This window comes from Bufo bufo, chromosome 6 (assembly GCF_905171765.1).
Source record: "Bufo bufo chromosome 6, aBufBuf1.1, whole genome shotgun sequence".
Taxonomy (NCBI): domain Eukaryota; kingdom Metazoa; phylum Chordata; class Amphibia; order Anura; family Bufonidae; genus Bufo; species Bufo bufo.
The window spans coordinates 381,891,904-381,898,697 of record NC_053394.1 but is presented as its reverse complement, the minus strand read 5'-3'; the positions used below and the strand labels follow the sequence as shown (position 1 = coordinate 381,898,697).

The following is a 6,794-nucleotide window of genomic DNA, read 5'->3' as shown; positions in this document are numbered from 1 at the left end:
CTCTCTATTGATTTCCTCATGTATCGGGGGGTGAGGTGGAGGCCCCATGATTGGGCTCAGGGTTCTTCCCCATCCTTCAGACACAGGAGCCTGACAGCGCTCACTAGAGGTCTTCTTCACTACTGTGTAGTCCTGGTTATGGAGAGACACAGTAATAACTATCACTCCATACATCTCCAGAGTCCCTCACCTCTCCAGTCATGTCCATCTGTTAGTAACATAGATAAGATGATGTAATGTGACATCATCAGAATCTCTCACCTCTCCAGTAAGCAGGAAGAGGATCTCTAGGGTGAGATTTATTATCCTGTCCGCCATCTTGTCCCTGTCCATCCTTGTCGGGTCAATCAGGAGAAGGATCTTATATAGAAGATCTCCACTAAGCGGATCCTATATTGTAGGAACCTGAATGAAAAGAAGATAAGAAGATGGAAAATCCTACAAAATATCATGTAAAATCCAATAACTGGAGATAAGAGGAGACATCGGAGGAGATAAAGTGTAGATGTTGTGTTCTCTCTTTTTATATGGATCGAAACATGTGTGAGGTCAAGGCAGTTTCATGATATGTCATAAAATCCAATATATATAAAATACAAAACGTTGATCAACAAGTCATAAAACTGGGAATAAAAAAAACATAGAATAAAATGAAGACAGACATGCAGAGTGAACTAACACCCCGGAATGAAGATCACATTAGCCCTTTTACACTACATGCGTCTATTTTATTCTATTTTTTTTTTTTATTCCCAGTTTTATGACTTGTTGATCAACTTGGATGTTTAGTATTTTATATATATTGGATTTTATAATCTACATCATTTGTAGGTTTAATTTGTTAGTATATAGAACAACTGAAGAAACCGCAGGGTGTGCATTGTGAATGACTAGAATACTACAAAAACAGCCTGACACGGTCCGGCCCAGGTTCTGATATCAGCACAGCTCCGGATAAGGAGCGATTGGTCCCTTATTTTTATACTATTGCAGCCACTGAGGAACAAAACGTACAGCTTCAAAATGCGCCTGGTGTAACTGCGGTATTAATCCATCGAGTGCAATTGCGGCACCAACCTATTGAGAGGAATAAACTTATCCTTCATACCATTCTGGACACTGAAACAGCAGAAGTCGGCGTTCCCGTATCCCTACTACACGCGCAAGTAAGTGTGCCGGCACACAAGAGAACTATAGGATCCAGCAGCGCATCGAGGTCATAAGTGAGCGGAGGTAATCAATATCAGATCGGGGGGGAGGGTCCGACACCTGGCACCCCCAGTTGATCAGATGTATGAAGAGAAGGTACACGCTGTGCGCGCCTGCCGTCTCCAGTCTCTCTTCCCGCTTAGAACCTTATGCCTATCCCATGCATGCTTAAACTCCTCCACTGTATTTGCAGCTACCACTTCTGCAGGAAGGCTATTCCATGCATCCACTACTCTCTCAGTAAAGTAATACTTCCTGATATTACTTTTAAACCTTTGCCCCTCTAATTTAAAACTACATCCTCTTGTAGCAGTTTTTCTTCTTTTAAATATTCTCTCCTCTTTTACCTTGTTGATTCCCTTTATGTACAGTACAGACCAAATGTTTGGACACACCTTCTCATTCAAAGAGTTTTCTTTATTTTCATGACTATGAAGGCATCAAAACTATGGATTAACACATGTGGAATTATATACATAACAAACAAGTGTGAAACAACTGAAAATATGTCATATTCTAGATTCTTCAAAGTAGACACCTTTTGCTTTGATTACTGCTTTGCACACTCTTGGCATTCTCTTGATGAGCTTCAAGAGGTAGGCACCTAAAATGGTCTTCCAACAGTCTTGAAGGAGTTCCCAGAGATGCTTAGCACTTGTTGGCCCTTTTGCCTTCACTCTGTGGTCCAGCTCACCCCAAACCATCTCGATTGGGTTCAGGTCCGGTGACTGTGGAGGCCAGGTCATCTGGCGCAGCACCCCATCACTCTCCTTCATGGTCAAATAGCCCTTACTGACTGACCTTCATTTCTTAAAGTAATGATGGCCACTCGTTTTTCTTTACTTAGAATTTGTATTATGGCAAGAAAAAAAGCAGCTAACAGTCTATTCAGTAGGACTATCAGCTGTGTATCCACCTGACTTCTCCTCAACGCAACTGATGGTCCCAAACCCATTTATAAAGGCAAGAAATCCCACTTATTAAACCTGACAGGGCACACCTGTGAAGTGAAAACCATTTCAGGGGACTACCTCTTGAAGCTCATCAAGAGAATGCCAAGAGTGTGCAAAGCAGTAATCAAAGCAAAAGGTGGCTACTTTGAAGAACCTAGAATATGACATATTTTCTGTTGTTTCACACTTGTTTGTTATGAATATAATTCCACATGTGTTAATTCATAGTTTTGATGCCTTCAGTGTGAATCTACAATTTTCATAGTCATGAAAATAAAGAAAACTCTTTGAATGAGAAGGTGTGTCCAAACTTTTGGTCTGTACTGTATATAAAAGTTTCTCTCATCTCCCCTCTGTCTCGTCTTTCTTCCAAGCTATACATGTTAAGGTCCTTTAATCTTTCCTGGTAAGTCTTATCCTGCAATCCATGTACCAGTTTAGTAGCTCTTCTCTGAACTCTCTCCAAAGTATCAATATCCTTCTGGAGATATGGTCTCCAGTACTGAGCACAATACTCCAAATGAGGTCTCACTAGTGCTCTGTAGAGCGGCATGAGCACCTCCCTCTTTCTACTGGTAATGCCTCTCCCTATACACCCAAGCATTCTGCTAGCATTTCCTGCTGCTCTATGACATTGTCTGCCTACCTTTAAGTCTTCTGAAATAATGACCCCCTAAATCCCTTTCCTCAGATACTGAGGTTAGGACTGTATCACTGATTTTATATTCTACTCCTGGGTTTTTACGCCCCAGGTGCATTATCTTGTACTTATCAACATTAAATTTTAGTTGTCAGTATTTTGACCATTCCTCTAGTTTTCCTAAATCCTTTTCCATTTGGTGTATCCCTCCAGGAACATCAACCCTGTTACAAATCTTTGTGTCATCAGCAAAAAGACACACGTTACCATCGATGCCTTCTGCAATTTCGCTGATAAAGATATTAAACAATATGGGTCCCAGAACAGATCCCTGCGGTACCCCACTGGTGACAAGACCTTGGTCTGAATATACTCCATTGACTACAACCCTCTGTTGTTTGTCCCTCAGCCACTGCCTAATCCATTCAACGATATGAGAGTCCAAGCCCAAAGACTGCAATTTATTGATAAGCTTTCTATGTGGGACAGTATCAAAAGCCTTACTAAAGTCTAGATAAGCGATGTCTACTGCACCTCCGCCATCTATTATTTTAGTCACCCAATCAAAAAAATCTATAAGATTAGTTTAACATGATCTCCCTGAAGTAAACCCATGCTGTTTTTCATCTTTCAATCCATGGGATTTTAGATGTTCCACAATCCTCTCCTTAAATATGGTTTCCATTAATTTCCCCACTATTGATGTCAGGCTTACTGGCCTATAGTTGCCCGATTCCTCTCTACTACCTTTCTTGTGAATGGGCACAACATTTGCTAATTCCCAATCTTCTGGGACGACTCCTGTTGCCAGTGATTGGTTAAATAAATCTGTTAATGGTTTTGCTAGTTCACCGCTGAGCTCTTTTAATAGCTTTGGGTGTATCCCATCAGGCCCCTGTGACTTATTTGTATTAATTTTAGACAGCTGACTTAGAACCTCTTCCTCTGTAAAGACACACGCATCAAAAGATTAATTAGTCTTCTTTCCTAACTGAGGTCCTTTTCCTTAATTTTCCTTTGTAAAAACTGAACAGAAGTATTCATTGAGGCAGTCAGCTAGTTCTTTATCTTCTTCCATATACCTTCCTTCTTTTGTTTTTAATTTGGTAATTCGTTGTTTTAGTTTCCTTATTTCATTTATGTATCTGAAGAATGTCTTATCGCCTTTTTTCCCTGACTGAGCTAATTTCTCTTCTGCCTGTGCTTTAGAAGCTCTTCTAACTTGTTTGGCCTCTCTCTGCCTAATCTTATAAATTTTCCTGTCATCCTCGTTTTTTTTATTTTTTATAATTACTAAATGCTATCTTTTTATTTTTAATGATTTTGGCCACTTCTGCTGAGTACCACAGTGGTCTCTTCCTTTTTTTTGCTTTTACTGACAAGCCTAATGCAATTTTCTGTTGCCTTCAATAGTGCCACTTTTAAGTAGTCCCATTTCTCCTGGACTCCATTGAAACTGTTCCAATCTGATAGGGACTCGAATACCACTAATCTAATTTTAGAAAAGTCAGTTTTTCTCAAATCTAAAACTTTTTTTTTTGTGTGGTGTGACTCAGTCACTGTACTTATAGTAAACCACACTGACTGGTGATCACTAGATCCCAAGCTTTCCCCTACAGTAATATCAGATACCAAATTCCCATTTGTGAATACTAAATCTAAAATGGCCTCCTTCCGGGTTGGCTCCTCCACTACTTGCTGTAGAGATAATCCCTGTAGGGAATTTAGAATATCTGTACTCCTGGCAGAACTAGCTATTTTGGTTTTCCAGTTTACATCAGGAAGATTGAAGTCTCCCATAATGATAACTTCCCCTTTCAATGTCATTTTAGCTATTTCCTCAACTAGTAGATCATCTAATTCTTTGACTTGGCTAGGTGGTCTATATATCACGGTACTAAATAGGCAAGGTCAGATCACCAAACAAACAACACCTGAAGCAAGGGTTGTGGACATTACCAAAACAACAAAACTCTAATTGATGTATAAGGAACTTGTAAGAATAACGTGTGGTCAGTCTTTCTGATCTCCTGACACCTGTTATAGGAACGTTCATGACAATAACGCCCCCTACTCCAGTCTATGTCTCTGAGATCTCCTGGATATGTTTTCTATATAACGCCCCCTCCTCCAGACCACATCAGTGAGATCTCCTGGATATCTCTTCTATATAATGCCCTCAGTTAAAGTCCCTGTCTTGGAGATCTCCTGGATATGTCTTCTATATAGCACCCCCTGCTCCAGTCCATGTCTCTGAGATCTCCTGGATATGTCTTCTATATTGCGCCCCGTCCTCTAGTCCACGTCTCTGAGATCTCCAGGAAATGTCTTCTATATAACGCCCCCTGCTCCAGTCCACGTCTCTGAGATCTCCTGGATATGTCTTCTATATAATGCCCTCTGCTCCAGTCCATGTCTCTGAGATCTCCTGGATATGTCTTCTATATAGCGCCCCCTGCTCCAGTCCACGTCTCTGAGATCTCCTGGATATGTCTTCTATATAGCGCCCCCTGCTCCAGTCCACGTCTCTGAGATCTCCTGGATATGTCTTCTATATAATGCCCCCTCCTCCAGTCCACGTCTCTGAGATCTCCTGGATATGTCTTCTATATAACGCCCCCTCTTCTAGTCCACGTCTCTGAGATCTCCTGGATATGTCTTCTATATAACGTCCCCTGTGTCAGTCCACGTTTCTGAGATCTCCTGGATATGTCTTCTATATAACGCCCCCTCCTCCAGTCTACGTCTCTGAGATCTCCGTGATATGTCTTCTATATAACGCCCCCTGTTCCTGGCTTTTGTTGCACCTGAGGAAGGCCGCCCTTGAAATGCATTGTATACTAGAACCAACCTCTTGCGATTTGTATTTTATGTTATTATCTTTAAGCTGGTGTCCTGCCCCAGAAGCTGCGTCTTTACTTCCTGCTTCATGTTCTTTGGAATTTGTAGATTAGGCTGAGTTCACACTTCAGTTATTTGATCAGTTATTTCCATCAGTTATTGTGAGCCAAAACCTGGTGGGTGAAAAACACAGAACAAGTGCAGATCTTCCCATTACACCTGATCTCTGAGTAGCTTCACTACTGGTCTGGGCTCAATAACTTAAAGGGGTTCTGCACTTTCATTTAACTGATGATCTATCCTCTGGAGCGCCGCTGCCTTCTCAAACAGCTGATCGGCGGGGGTCCCGGGTGTCGGACCCCCACCGATCAGAAGCTGATAATCTATCCAGAGGATAGATCATCAGTTAAATGAAAGTGCAGAACCCCTTGAAGGAAATAACTGACCAAATAACTGAAGTGTGAACTTGGCCTTAAGGGCGGATGGAGCTGTGTATCGCTGTGGAGCCTTATATGTGTGGATGTGATGAGTGTTCCACTTACCTGGGGGCAGGCGTGTCCTCCTCTGACAACCCTTCACTATGGAGCCTCCTGGGCTGTATTTTCTACCACCATGCAGTAGTCGGGCTCCAGGCTGTGCTGCAGGAGAAGGTACAGGCCCTGTGATGATGTCATGACCATGTGATCAGGTGTGGGAGGAGTCAGGTTATGCGGCAGGAGAAGGTACAGGACCTGTGATGACGTCATGACCATGTGATCAGGTGTGGGTGGAGTCAGGCTGTGCTGCAGTAGAAGGTACAGGACCTGTGAAGATGTCATGACCATGTGATCAGGTGTGCGTGGAGTCAGGCTGTGCTGCAGGAGAAGGTACAGGACCTGTAATGATGTCATGATCATGTGATCAGGTGTGGGCGGAGTCAGTCTATGCTGCAGGAGAAGGTACAGGACCTGTGATGATGTCATGACCATGTGATCAGATGTGGGTGGAGTCAGGCTGTGCTGCTGGAGAAAGTACAGGACCTGTGATGATGTCATGACCATGTGATCAGGTGTGGGAGGAGTCATGGGGATCACATGACCAGGTTTATCTGCTCTGTGTGTGAGACTCTGCTGTGCTGTGTGGAATTCCAGTCTGTATGTAGCAGAGCTGTA

The 6,794-nt window shown here is 42.5% G+C and overlaps 1 pseudogene; it reads right to left on the bottom strand.

Annotated features, from left to right (window-relative positions):
* Positions 1-6,238, bottom strand: part of LOC121003519 — an 869,303-nt pseudogene extending 863,065 nt beyond the window's left edge.
* Between the last annotated feature and the right edge of the window lie 556 nt (positions 6,239-6,794).